Source organism: Cyprinus carpio, unplaced genomic scaffold (genome assembly GCF_018340385.1).
Source record: "Cyprinus carpio isolate SPL01 unplaced genomic scaffold, ASM1834038v1 S000006521, whole genome shotgun sequence".
Classification (NCBI taxonomy): Eukaryota; Metazoa; Chordata; class Actinopteri; order Cypriniformes; family Cyprinidae; genus Cyprinus; species Cyprinus carpio.
In genome coordinates this window covers 215,505-229,827 of record NW_024879188.1, presented here as the reverse complement: position 1 = coordinate 229,827, position 14,323 = coordinate 215,505, and the positions used below count along the sequence as shown (strand labels likewise).

The window sequence follows — 14,323 nt, the reverse complement described above, 5'->3', positions numbered from 1 at the left end:
TCCGTCTGCCAAGGCCACTTACTCGATGGCAGCGGTTCTCCAATTCCATCCTCTCGCAACCCGGGCCGCGTCATATTGTGCGTTGCTCGCTTGTGTGCACCACAAACCGGACACCTGATTTTAGAGAATGTCACGGTGTGTTAGAAGTGAGCGCGGTGGCACGAATTGGGTATTTGCCGGAATTGACAAGGTCCGACACAGTGTTTCTTGGCGCCCTACTCCCCGGACAGCGAACAAGCGGGTTGAAGTTTCTTAACCTCAGAACCATAGCAATTCACCGATGGGGCACGGCACAACAAGCACACACGGAACAAAGTGTGAGAGCATTTACCTCGGTGAATACAGACAAGGGAAATTCATGTCTCGCACACTTCAATGCACTTTGAAGGGGAACAGACCTGTGATGAGGCGGGTGCCTTCGGGACTGGAGCCATGGTGGAATAATCCTGTGATGTACAACTTGCGCAGGGCACTGACGTTCGAGTTAGAAAATGTCGGACGACGCGATTAAGAGAGGACAATACAAAATGTGCAAAGCAGGGGGTCATGAGAACTGGACTTGAGAACCGCTGCTCTGTGAGACGCTGGGGTAAGAGAAACTTGCTGGGAACCTTCTCGGAATAATAACTAGTATGTGTCCTATTATTGACGGGGGAACGTTCCAGGAACTACCAAACTATTACCAGCATGGTTCTGTGTAAGGTTGTCCAGAACGTTTTCCCTTAACCTAAAGGGAAACATTCTAGTTACGGTTAAGAAAACGTTCCTGGCTAACCTGAAAGGAACAGGATTGAGAACCTTGCTGGGAACCAAAAAGTATTAGCTGGGGTTTGCGCTTACGGCCGGAACATGCACACAACGCACATGCAAATGAAGAGGTTTAGAGCCTACGCGTAACTGTTTCAAAACTTTGCAATAAATTATCATTTTGTGTTTGCAATTTTATTTATTTATTTTTTTGTTTTGTCGTTTTATTGTTCCGATTTTCCCTTTATTTGGCTCGCGGCATTAATGTTATTAGAACAGGCGTTATTTGTGGGTCTGGTGCCGCTTTCTGAAACAGACACCCACCCATCCCTGCACAGCCTGGAAAATAACATTTATTTCCATGTTCTGCCATTTTCGCTATTATCCTTGCTGTTTCTTCACAATACCTGCAGAACTTCTGATGATTCGGCTGTGCAGGTTTGGCTGGTGGCGGCATAGAACCATTGGGCGGGTATATGCAAATGTTGGGGGCGTAACTATTATTGATCCTGATTGTAACATCACAGTCCTGGTGTAGGTTCTGATTCGCCTAGTTTTCAGTGGTCTTGTGCCATGCACGAAAGTTACAGAGAAGGAAACAATGGTTGTCAAGGGACCACGCAGGGTACAGTGGCATAATACAGTGGCATAATGTTGTTTTAGAGCCACATCAACACAAAAGTCAGGTGCTATTGGGTAAAACTTTACCAGCTGGCGCTTTGAGGGTATACAGCGACCTTCGGTGATTTAAGTATTACCTATATTACGGGACGGTATTGTACATGATGTTTACCGAGCATTCGAATGAAATTTTCCCTTATGAAATAAATGTGACAGAAAAGTCATATAAAATAAAATCTCATTTTTATCCATCCTACAAGGCTTGTAAGTCCATGTCTTTGTATTGTTATTATTATTAGTTTAATTGGATTAGGGTTTACATTAAAACTAGCAAGTTAACTCTGAACTAATGGAAAACAAAGAACGCTTCTGTGCACCAGGTATGCCCACAGGTAAAGATGATTTTAAACAAACACTGTTAATACACATTTAGATAACCAATGAAACAATACACATTTTAATGCTATAAAAGTGCACACATTAAGAGAAATAAACAGCAGATGTTCATATTAAACAACTTCTTTAACTTAGTCTCAGTTACTCATTTAATGACCTTATATATAGTCTCGTCATCGTCTCATTTTTTGCCAGGGGAAAAAAAATTGGTGAGAACATTTTCTTTCATAGCCCCGGTCGTTACTGAAATTAAGTGGTGTATGAAGTACCTGGATGGCCATACTCAAGTAAAAGTACAGATATCTTACCAGAAAAGTGGGAAGAACTTTGGTAGAAGGAAATTGAAGTCCCACCATTTAGAATATACTTGAGTAAAAGTCTTGAAAAGTATTGATATGTATTGTACTTAAGTACGGAAAGTATTTTTTAAGCGTAAACTATATTAGTATTAAATGTACTATATATATATCTTATTTACTTTTATATATATATTTATTTCTTGTGGGGTTTTTTTTCATATCAAACCGCTGAAGTAGCAAGATTGTGTTCAGTTTTATCTCTTTCTTCCATTTTTGTTTTTTTTGGGGTAAGATAAGAAGCACTTCCATCTGTTACAACATAATAAAACATTTTGGAGAATCTGCATCTGAAATGACGCATTTAGATGTATTTACACAGGTTATGTATCTCAGAGGGGACAGGGACTGCATTTAAACTGCCGTTAACATGCATAAACAGGCCTAAATGTTTTGTTTTTTAACATAAAACTTGTGAATACTGAATATTTGAATAATTTAAACAAGAAAAAAGTTAACTGCCAGTAGGTGACAGCAAGTCACATGTTAATAAGTGAGTCACTGAGATTCAACTAATTCACTCCACAACAGCGTGAGTCATTCAGAAACAAAAGCATTTTGACTGGTGTTATTGATGAATCACTGAATCATTTATTCAACCGATTTGATTCAAAAAAAAAAAGCTGATCATTCAAGAAGCCTAAACACCGTCCATTTGCTCAGAGACACAAAACAGTGCTGTTCTTTTGGAACTGGATCTTTGTTTGGAACTATTTTCGTTAGCAAAATTGCTCAGAGAAAAACAAGCAAATTTATTCTAAATGTAAGTCACTTATTGCTTTACCGAACTTGTATAAAATTATTATTACCGTATTTTTTTCAGACTATATAAGTCGCACCTAGTATAAGTCGCATCAGTCCTAAAAATACGTTCATGACGAGGAAAAAAAACATATATAGTTCGCACTGGACTATAAGTCCCTACTAAGCCGCGAAGAGGACGCTCTATGCTGCTCATGTGCTCCTGTCACCTATCAGATACATCGGCTGCATATCTTTTACCATATTTTACAGGTTGTAATCTGCAGAATAGGATTTTGCGTTTTGGGGGCATTTTGTTTGCATTCAGTCTTTCTCAGTTGTCTTTAAGTTAAATATTCAAACATTTTCAGTTGTTTCAGTTAATGTTTTTCAGGGGTATGGCTACAGGAGGCACTGACCAGGCATAGAGCGCCCTCTCGCGGCTGTAGACGGTAATGTTTTCTCTTGGTTCAGATCTCTTGGTTCATGTTAAATAAATTTTGATAAAATAAGTCCGCACGCGACTACAAGTCGCAGGGCCAGCCAAACTATGAAAAAAAGTGGTGACTTATAGTCTGGAAAATACAGTAACTGTGTTCAATGGAGCTGATATCTGCAGAAAAACGTACGTACCTTCGTGTGATCAAAGTTAACTATATTGAACAATTATATAATATATAAAAAGCATGCAGAAGCATTTTTGCCTGCCTCATCAGTTCAGAATCTGCCTGGAATTTTGAGGTTTTAATAGACTAATGAAATCAACGTGTGGTGCACTCGGTGTGTGTGATTTTGGTGATACAGCCTACATTGATAGATGTCAATCGCACATCATTACAACAACACTTACTATATTATCGCAGACGATGCTGTATCCGTACACCCCAACCCCCGACTTGAGTAGAAAATGAATAAATTCGTGGTCGTGCGCGCACTTGTTTGTGACATGAGCAAAATGCGTTTTTATAGGATCTAACTAGGCAACGCCCAGACCACCTGATTCGTCAAACCTGCAGTCTGTGTTCTTCTGACTTCTGACTATTTGTAAAAATAAGTAACGAATATGCTTCAGTGACAATGTACAGGAGTAAAAGTGTACATTTATATTCGAACAATGTAGTGGAGTAAAAGTAAAACAGTTGGCTGAAATATACAAACTCCAAATCACGTATAAATACTCCCAAAAAATACTTAAGTACGGTAACGAACGTATTATTAGTTCGTTACATTGCACCACTGCTGAAATAAACACACTACAAGAAGCCAAAGACAATCTGCACTTGATGGATCTCCTTGGAACCCCAGGCTATAAAGCAGCAGCCCCAGCACAGCTCAAAAGAAAACTGTGACTGAAATGGCAAGAAAGAGGAATGTATGCAAGGAATAGGGAAGCCAAAACCTGTCCTACTCTCTGAAAACCCGCTAAATCTGGTGGAAGATGCAGACAGAAGAGTATCCTCTTTTAGCACTTTTAGGAACCTGGTAAAAAAAATGAGTAGGCTTTAGGATAAAGGAACTGTTAGTTTTATGACAGTTACTATTTTTTGTATACTCATTTATTTATTTTATTTTATTTTTTTTATTTTTTTTTTTATTTATTTATTTTTTTTGATTTATTTATTTATGTGAATTTTGAAATTTGTTTTTATGGTTCTTAAACATGTTTCAAGTTGTCTAATGAAATTCACTAACAATTGTATATTTTTTTACAGGTAATGTGTTTGTTGCTTACCTTGTGTGGCATTGTATGTGCATATTTAGGATTTATTGTTACAGAATTTGGTTACTCAAAGTAAAGGTAAAACGCAATTCAACATTAATTGGTGTGGGGGGTCTTAATGTTAATATGAATGTGTATTTACATTAATAATAGCGGGGCATAGGATGGGTTTCAGTTAACCATCATATATTTAAAATATGGATTCCATGTCTACAAAACTACGCATTTTAAATGAAATAGTGATAAAATAGTTGATATTAAATCTAACTGAATCGAAATCATAGTAAATAAAGTCTAAATTGAATCGGCAATTTGAGTCATGAAACCTAGCCCTAATAGTTAAACTGTGACGTAATTCACCTCATAAAGGACCTACAGAGCTAGCTACATGTGCCATGACCCATTTGTTTGGCAGCACCACTTCACGCAACTCTCATAGCCTCTTCCCCGTTTCAGACCACCAACATCTCACAAGCAAAAGGTGATCAGTAACTATGCATTTTCACACAAGGGACCACTAATAAATCTAGCATTACTGTTTTTACTGAAGATAGAACTAAACTATCAATGCATACATTAGGATGGAATGGCGTTATAGGAAACCATACCTCACAGTGACTGAAATAAGTATGCTTTTATAAAGATTCGCGACCAGGAAACATTCCCATTGCCGTAGTTTCAGGGTCTTATAATAGCTTTCTATATAAACAGTAGTTTTATGCTAAATGAAGACCTCTGAGCTGGCTAAAAGTTTTCTTAAAGTTATCAAGTATCGCTGCAAATATTGACACATTTACGTACTAAGAGTTTTTTTTTATATGTTGCCCCCCTAAATATCTAGTTTATGTAAGTTTAAGCAAGTAGCATTAAAGCACATTTGAAATGCATTGTTTGTGGTATCTCAGCGCTGTATGTCATGAATAACTGTCCAAGTAGTGACACGAAAGCTGACAATTTTAACACCTACTTGTGGAACTGAAAACAGAACAAACAGAGTGAGAGGGCACTTGGTGCTTGTCATGAGGGGATTATGTCAGATTTTGCCACTCTGATTTATTAGGGTTTGTTCATTATCAGTGCTGAGGCTTTTAAACAACAGAGCTGAAACTCTGGTTTGTGTGTTTGAACTCAACTCCACATCTCTTGTCTGTGCACTGCTGCCTCTCATTTCACTGCTGTGACTTAATGACATCCTTTTCACAATCAGAGCCACTTCACGCTCAGGGGGGGGGGGGGTGCACTGCACATATCAAACCGAACCTACCATAAACGAGGCAAGTATTCGCATGGTAGTTGCCCCAAAAATTTCGTCCAAAAGGCTCTCTAAATTCCTTCATTCTAGTTTTTCATTTTCGTCATTTTTCATAATTTGCATTTATTGACGTGTATAATTTATGCAGGCTTGTGCTCGCTGAATTTCAAAGGCATAAATAGTTCTATTCCTACTCAGCTGCGCAAGGTTACCATGGGCCAGATGCTAAACAAAGAGTGATGGGTTTGGATTATCATGGGACTTTAGAACCTTTAATAGTGTTCTTGCTGAGGCAGTAGTATTTTTAGTAGTGTTAATGACAATGTTTAATACTAGCAGATGGTTACTACTGCAAATTAGTAACAAATGTGTATTCAGAATATTCTACATAGAATTGTAAAACACAAAGTTAATGTAGCAAAATTAACTGTTACTTCCTTATAACCTATGTAAAAAGTTAGTGTTGCACAGCATCACTGTACTGAGATGTCCCACCAAACGTTGACTGTTCTCATGAGCAACAAGGATAAACCGCCAATGTTCCGAGTTGTGGACTCCATTTCTCGAATGTTATGGTCATAGATATTCCCTTTCTCTGGAAGGGGTAGGGTCCTAGATTTGTAGTAATTCCGGGGGAGCAGAGTGATTGGAGTCCATTCGTCGAAGCCAGCGGTACCCATCTTGTCCCATACTACAATTGCACAATGATCTTAAGCCAGAGACACAAACTGCACGCTTTCGGTCAGAAGTCCGCAGCAGCAAAAGATGGGCATTGCTGAAAACAGCTCGTGGCATAAATAGTCTGCGATGATCAGTAGGCTCCCTAAGCGTGAGGTAGGAACTTGGTCCCTTATGTCGTAAAAGTGAGAGAAGGTTTCACAAAATGGCCGTCTTGGCCGTACTAAAGAATTAGGCCAGATAGATTTCTGGTCAGTGTCAGAAATTCAGCTGTGTGAAATCGTGCAACATGGTGATTGGGCAGTTTACAATCCACGGTTTACTGACCAGCCAGTAAAATAACATGTCATGAAATACAGCAACAACATGGCGCTATCTAAACACATTAATCTCTTTAACCTTATAGCGTCTTATTTCTAGTCCACTTTTCCTCCGCCGCTCACCTCACACTATTTTTTCAGAAACACATTAAAAAGGACAACTGTCCAAAGTGTGATTCATGATAATCTGATTGTTTACCACTAGCGCATGCTAATGACGATTTTTTTTTGTGCTGTAAAACGTGCGTCATAGCCTATGCTAGTCAATTGGTGTCATCATCGTACAATCTACATGCATGGCGTACCCAAATTTATTAGATCGCCGTGTCGTACAGTGGTACCAGGCAATGATCTTATAGGATTTGCCTAAAATCATTGCAGGTGTTTAGAAGGCTTTAAGTTTGTGTAAGGAATGACCGGTAACCTAACAGTGTCAATGAGCCTGGGTTATTTTGATTCTTCCTTCGTAAGATTTCCCGCCATCTTTCCCTCGTTAACTGCTACCTTAGGGCTCAGCTGATCCGCATATTAGCGTCTCCCGGCACTCACACCTAAATTGGCCCGCACCTGTTTTACGCACCGAGCACCAGGATGGTCTGTTTCTGACTGGTACTTTGCGGGTTTTTCCAGCTTCGGTGAGCCAGATTATTGGAGGTGGGTCCTGCCCATTGAATGACACCAAGTGTCTGTGCATTCTCAGTTATCTGGGAATGGGAATTTTGTCAAGTCTTGTATAGTCAAAGTCATGCCTGGTGCTTCTTACCTGTTCACCTGCCCAGTCATCCTGTGGTCCGTGTGTGTTGGTCCTGTTCACTATGAACAGAATCGAGTCTGGCCGGCTGAGGACAGCACCTCGCCTCTCTTCCCCTGCCCACTTGCCTGAACTGTCTGGTGTGCACTGAGCAAGGCAACAAGGGATACCAGACATTCCTTTTTTTCACTTGAATTCTAATCCAGCTCTGCACCGAGCCAGAGTTAGACTGCCTAACATTACATTTTCTAATAAACTATTTTTCTAAATAAATTTGCTTTGACGTGCCTGCGCTATCTTGAGTCCTCAATTAGTCCCCCCCTTGTGGACAAACGAGAGGTTTCTGAATTATGTGTATGATACACATAGTAACTTCAGTCATTTTCCGCTGCATGGTATTAGGGAGATAGGTGTTGGTACGGGTGATGATTCCAGAAATAGTGCCCAACATGAGAGGATTCGTATATGTGTATTGTACCGTTTTTGAATTTTAGAGTTCTCGCACTGTCTTATTTCACATTGACCTTTTGGGACAGATGACTGAGTGCTGGACACTCCCTTGGTAGGTTCCAGACAGCTGGTCCACAACCGTTTTTGCTTCTTCTGTTGAAGTGAAGGTTTGTAGGAATAATACTATATCCACATAAAACAATTTCAGGACAGAATGGCGAATACCATCCCCAGGCCAGTTATTATCAGGATGTGTTTCTGTAGTGCAAAAATGACACAGAACATTAGGTTGATGCCAAAAGGGAGAATCACTAGGTGTTTCTTGTAAGTTTAGAGATGTCCATAACAGTCTGTTTCTGGGAGCAATCTTACTTGGTAGAACATTTCCGTGATGTCACTTCTGACAGCAGCTGTAGAGATAGAGATGTATGGCCCCAACACTGGTCCAGGGGGAAGAAGCTACATTCAGATTTTGAGGTTCCCCAGAGTGTTTTCCCATTGTGCTGCACCATGTAATGTGGGATGCACCAGGAGTAGGAAAAATCTGTCTCAACATTCTGTTGCAGTTTCCTAACACTGTCCTGCTCATTTCAGTTTTGAAATCTCAGCAGTATATGCTTCTGCTTATTGGGGGTTTTTGGCCAGTCTGTCTTTTTTTAGTGGCTGTCAGCGTGCAATAAGGGACTGCCTCTTTAGGTGCTCTGAGTTCTGTATATGTTCTTGACACAAAAATGAGGAGTGCATATTGCGCAATACCATAAACTCAGCCAATACTGTTTTGTTTCCAGGAGAGATCACATTCATGTGGTGATGAGCAGAAAGGAGGTGTTTTCATGGAAGCTTTATCTGGAGACAGACTTTTGGACTAGTCTGGACTCCTGAAGACTGATGTTGTCCTCGAGCTATGAGTAGTCGGTTGCGGCACTGTCTGCAGCGTCGATTTTTAGGTTGCACTCGTGTTGACATCTGAATCTTCCACAGCACCAAACACCTGCTATTGTCTTAGTGGATGGACGTCATTTGTTGGCCCTGGCCCCCTCTACATTGACTGCTTGCAAACCTTGAAATGTCCTACTGAAACCTTGGATGGGCACACTACCTAGATGTGTAAACTCCAAAACTCTGATCTCAGGTCATGTTTCCCTAGCATCTGAGAGAAAGGAGATCCATACTGTAACTTAAAAGTTACAAAAGTTAATTTGTTCTGAGATGAGTTGTAGAGCGAGCTAGTGAGGCTGGCCATATTTCTGATCTAATGCAGCCACCATTTTCCTTGTGAAGAGGGTGTGTTGCAAATGGTGAGTATGTATATTGCTGTAAGTAATGCATCCTCTAATTTCAGATGCTCAGTAAGTATCTGGAATTTAAACTTTCAGTAGCATGCCCCCCCCCCCCCCCCCCCCGCCTTATAAAAAGCTACAACGCCTTGACGCTCTTAACTGAATCCTTTTCACAAATTGAACATGGAAATAGAAAAAACTGTATAAAATAACAATTAAATAATAGGGCTGTCAAAATGATTAATCACGATTAATCACAGCCAAAATAAAAGTTTTGTTTACATTAATATATGTATGTGTATACAGGGTATATATTTATAATATGTATATATAAATACACACACGAATACGATTATATATTAGAGAAATAAAAGATTATTCCATGCTATATACATTTATATATTTATATTTCTTATATTTTATATTATATATAAATCTATTTAAATATATAAACAGAACATATTCTTCTTAAATATATCACATGCATGGTGTGTTGTAAGATATACAGTACCATCAAAGTAAATATACACAGTATGCACCATATATTACTGTAAACAAAACTTTATTTATGTTTGGATGGGATCTAATCATGATTAATCATTTGACAGCCCTAATGAAGATAAACAATAACACTGATAGTTCCTTTCTTTCTCGTCCTATACAGATGCGCAAACAATAAGTGCAGCACATAAAGGCAAAGTAGGCTTAAAATTGCTTTTGAATGCACTTTGCCGGTTGTGTACGTAACGATTGTGAAAGATTTTCAATCATTGTAACGATTGCGCTATTTATCTGTCTCAGCGGTGAGCTGAGAGTGCATTCTACAATACAAGCCAGTAATTTTGTCAGCATGTGCTCTGCAACCAAATCCTCATTTAAAGTTTCTTATGGGCGCAATGAGGGTCATTTTTGTTCATGCTGAAGTAAATTTCAAATAATAAAAGAAAATAGTCTGGCCGCATCAACGTAGCGGTCCCTGCCACAGTGCGTGTAACACACGCTTGAGGATGGTGATGAGTGTTTTGGTTGCCAGCTGGACTGTCTGGTGCAGTCTTAACTCCGAGGGTCCCGACTCGCGTGTCCAAGAGGTCACTGTAGCCACCGGGATCCAGTCGAGTATCCAGATCAGATGGTCACTGCAGTAGCCCATGCTGATCCAACAGTACATTTCCAGCCCAGATAGCATACGATCAGCACCTAGAGATGACCTCTACAGCCCTGAATGTCAGTGGAGGGACCAGAACAACTAGATGAGCCCCAGAGACAGATCCATAGTAAAGACCTTGTCTCCTAGACAGCCACCGGGACATGAACACAGGAACCAGATCATTCTTTTGCATAATCTGACCTTTCTGCAGCCTGGAATTGAACTGCGGGTTGTCGGGTGGCCAGAGGAGAACTGGCCCCCAGGACTGAGCCTGGTGTCTCCCAAGGTTTTTTCTCCATTCTGTCAACCGATGGAGTTCTGGTTGCTTGCTGCTGTAGTGCCATCTGGCTTGCTTAGTGGGGGACACTTAATTTCCAGCGAAATATCGTCAACTTGATTGCAACACGATACTATTTAAATTGAAACTGAAGTGCTGGATGAGTGACATCACTGAATCAATGAGGAACTGTCCTTTGCATTTATTGCATACTATTGTTCATATTTAATGCTGTTAACAGATTGCTTTGGACACAACTGACTTAATCTGGAGCTGCAACACAACACTCAAAACAGTGGAGATGATTGTGGACTTCAGGACAAACCGCCCTGCACTCCCCCCACTCACAACACTGTAAAAAACAGTGGGAGTCATTTTTTTCAGATTCCTTGGGCACCACCATCTATGCAGGGACCTGAAGTGGGACAAATCACATTGACTTCATTGTGAAAAAGGGAGCAGCAGAGGTTTGTACTTCCTTTATCGCCAGAGTGAGGAAGGTCAACCCTGCCACAGGAACTAATATCCTACATATCCACATTGCCTTGCGCTAATTTGTATATAGACATCGTACAAAAAAACTATTTACTGTCAACTGTATATTTGTCTGTGTATTGTTTTTTTTACGGACCATTTATTTAAGGATCAAGTCTATCACTATAATTAGTTGCTTTATTAACATGATCAGTACTAGGAATATGCCTGGGTAATTACTACTTATAAAGCACATATAATGCATTATTCTGAATGACTGTATTTAGATACCTTAAAGGGGTCATATGATGGTGCTAAAAAAATAACATTAGTTTGTGTATTTGGTGTAATGAAATGTGTTTATGTGGTTTAAGGTGTCAAAAAAACCACATTATTTTCCACATACTGTACTTTTTTTGTTGTTCTCTATGGGTCTCTGCCTTTCTAAAATGCGTTGTTTTTTACAAAGCACATCGGTCCTGAAAAGCGAAGTGTGCTCGTGATTGACCAGCTATCCAGGCGTTGTTGTGAGTGGGTACCGAAGGAATGCCTCAAGTGGTGTGGCAGAAATGTTATGTCCCGTGTCATGACTGTGATACGTTCCCGGTCAGAACACCGGGGACAAGACAAATAACAATAAAAACCCAGTACAAACGAGGTGTTTGTGCATCAGTGGGGGACATAATTCCGGATTATAATGACTTATACTTGTTTTTTTTTTGTCTTTTACGTGCATTGCAGCGCGCTGCGATAAACATAAAACCATGTCTGCATTTTTGATCGGGAGAAACAACAAACAACAAGCTCTACTCGCTTCAGCAGGGGTTCTCAATTCCAGTCCTTTTTTTCGTGACCCCCAAATCACTGATGAAGTGTACCTCTCTTCGGAACATTCATTCACAGATTTGCGCTGGCGCAATGTCTTCACACACGGACAAGTGTGACATCATATGACCTCTGTAACTAAATTCAATTTTAAATTCACATCTCGCACACTCAAATGGCACGTTTGAATTGAACATATACGTTCGTTTCGAACGGAATCATGGCGGATATCCCGTGATGTCCACTTCGCAGGGCACTTACGTCCGACTAGAACAAACGTCTGAAGCGGAAAGAGAAACATACAAAATGTGCAAAAGAGCAAGGGGGCTGGAGGACTGGGATTGAGAAACCGCTGCTCTACAGACAGCTCAAATACTCGCGTTTGGAATCATCAGTGGCAAAATCCTTACATGTATAAGATGTACTTACAGACTGGAGTCAGAACAGCCAGCATTGTTTTTCTTAAGGATCAGGAAACAGTTCTCGCAATAAAATGGCTGCCCCACACATCTGAATATTGGGTTAAACATGTTCTGGAAACAGTGTGGTAAATACAAACTTTAATCACTGATTTCTAGTTGTGTCGTCTTTTGGAAGGCCAAACCGGGGGCCGCAAAGTGCTTTTCGCTTTCACAATGACTAAACAGCGTTCCACTCCTACCGACAATGGCCACGACCAGCGGCCACAGCAAGAATCAAAAGGTTCAAGGTTACGCCATTCTTTCGTTTGCGTGAATATTTGGCGCCGCCCAGTATGGCACCAATCTGCCCCACATCGTGACACGCCCCAGGTTTAACATGAGGAGTTTTAGGAGGGCGTTGGACGAGTCTTAACTTATATCACACAATAGCCATCTTTCGGTTTGAGACTTTCAGGTCTTTGCAACTTTACAGATCTTCTTTATGCACCAATTGCTTGTAATACTCTAAAGAGAAAGGCAAAACTTGAAAGTCGCATCTTAGGACCCTTTAATCTACCCCATATCTAAAACTTAACAACTGTATCACTAAATATTAGCAAATTAGGATTGTTTTTTTTTCAGGGGAAAACTCGTTAGTAGGAAAATAGTGAATATGTGTGCCCCTATTCTAAACATATGACATATTTAATTTCTATCACTTCTTTTTATTTTGTTATCTGTGTCTTTTACTAGTCAACCTGTGTACTGGCAGCTTTTGTCACCAAGACAAATTCCTTGTGTGTGTAAGCACACTTGGCGGAGATAATGTTCTTTTTGATTTTAATTCTGATTCTGACTGACGTGGTGTTTGGTAGTGCCTGGCAGAGTCATAGGGGACCCAAACAACGAGTTATACAGACTCTGTTAGGGCACCTCTGATCTATGAGATCATTGTGGCCCATAAAGTAGAAGTAGAAACTGTGTTCCACAACAATACTGACAGGACAGGACCTACTGGGGGTGGGTGGTGCAGAGAAGTTAATTAGTTGTCATCAGTCTGTTGCTTCCATGGGAACCTGAGATATTGGAACTGGAATAGGCCTGAAGCTCATTTATATCAGGATTGTGCTCGCAGCTGGAGTCGTGGTGGATGTTGCGCTCAAACTAAATTTGTAGCTGCTTCATTTGTTTTTTTAGCTGAGAAAGCTCCCGTCCTAAGCCTCCCTTTCATGCTGTAACATCTGCAGACAGAGTACATAGCACGGTTGTCATTGAGCATTTGCAAATATCCTTATTCTCCCTCCCCTTAAAAATGTCTAATGCAAGATTCACACTGTTCCTCATCAGGGACCATGCAGCGGAATGTTGGGTTCATCACCTGGTGATAGTGAAGTGAAACCAGTTGTGCTCTTTTTTTGATTCTTCGTTTCAGCGTGTTGGATGAATGAGGTGAGTGGGGATATAGGTTGTGTGAACCAGGCCTGGAGGGAGTCTAAATGCGCAGTGAGGTCAATCATATGGGAAGGGCTGTATTCCTCGAACTGAGTTTAACAGATTGCCTCAGTTCTCTGCAATGCCGTAGAGAATCTTCTATACCTTTGTAACAAATTTTAAAATAATGCATCGATGTAGATCATGTCATGGTACTTGTACCACTTAAGGATTTCCAGTTAGAGAGCCTGACACAAGGAAACACTGTGTAGTAATTTCTGGGAATAACGATACTAATATTGTACCATTCACACAAACTAACTTAGTTTGTAGGTGTATTGATGTGTGTGTGTGTGTGTATGTGAGTGTGTGAGTGCATGAGTGGGTGTGTGTGTGTGTGCGTGTGTGTGGGTGACAACACCACATTGAAGTGCTGCTGAAATAGTTTGTGCATCT

At 40.3% G+C, this 14,323-nt stretch overlaps 1 pseudogene; it reads left to right on the top strand.

Moving 5' to 3' along the window:
• LOC122143863 overlaps positions 1-14,323 on the top strand; it is an 80,472-nt pseudogene that overhangs the window by 13,653 nt on the left and 52,496 nt on the right.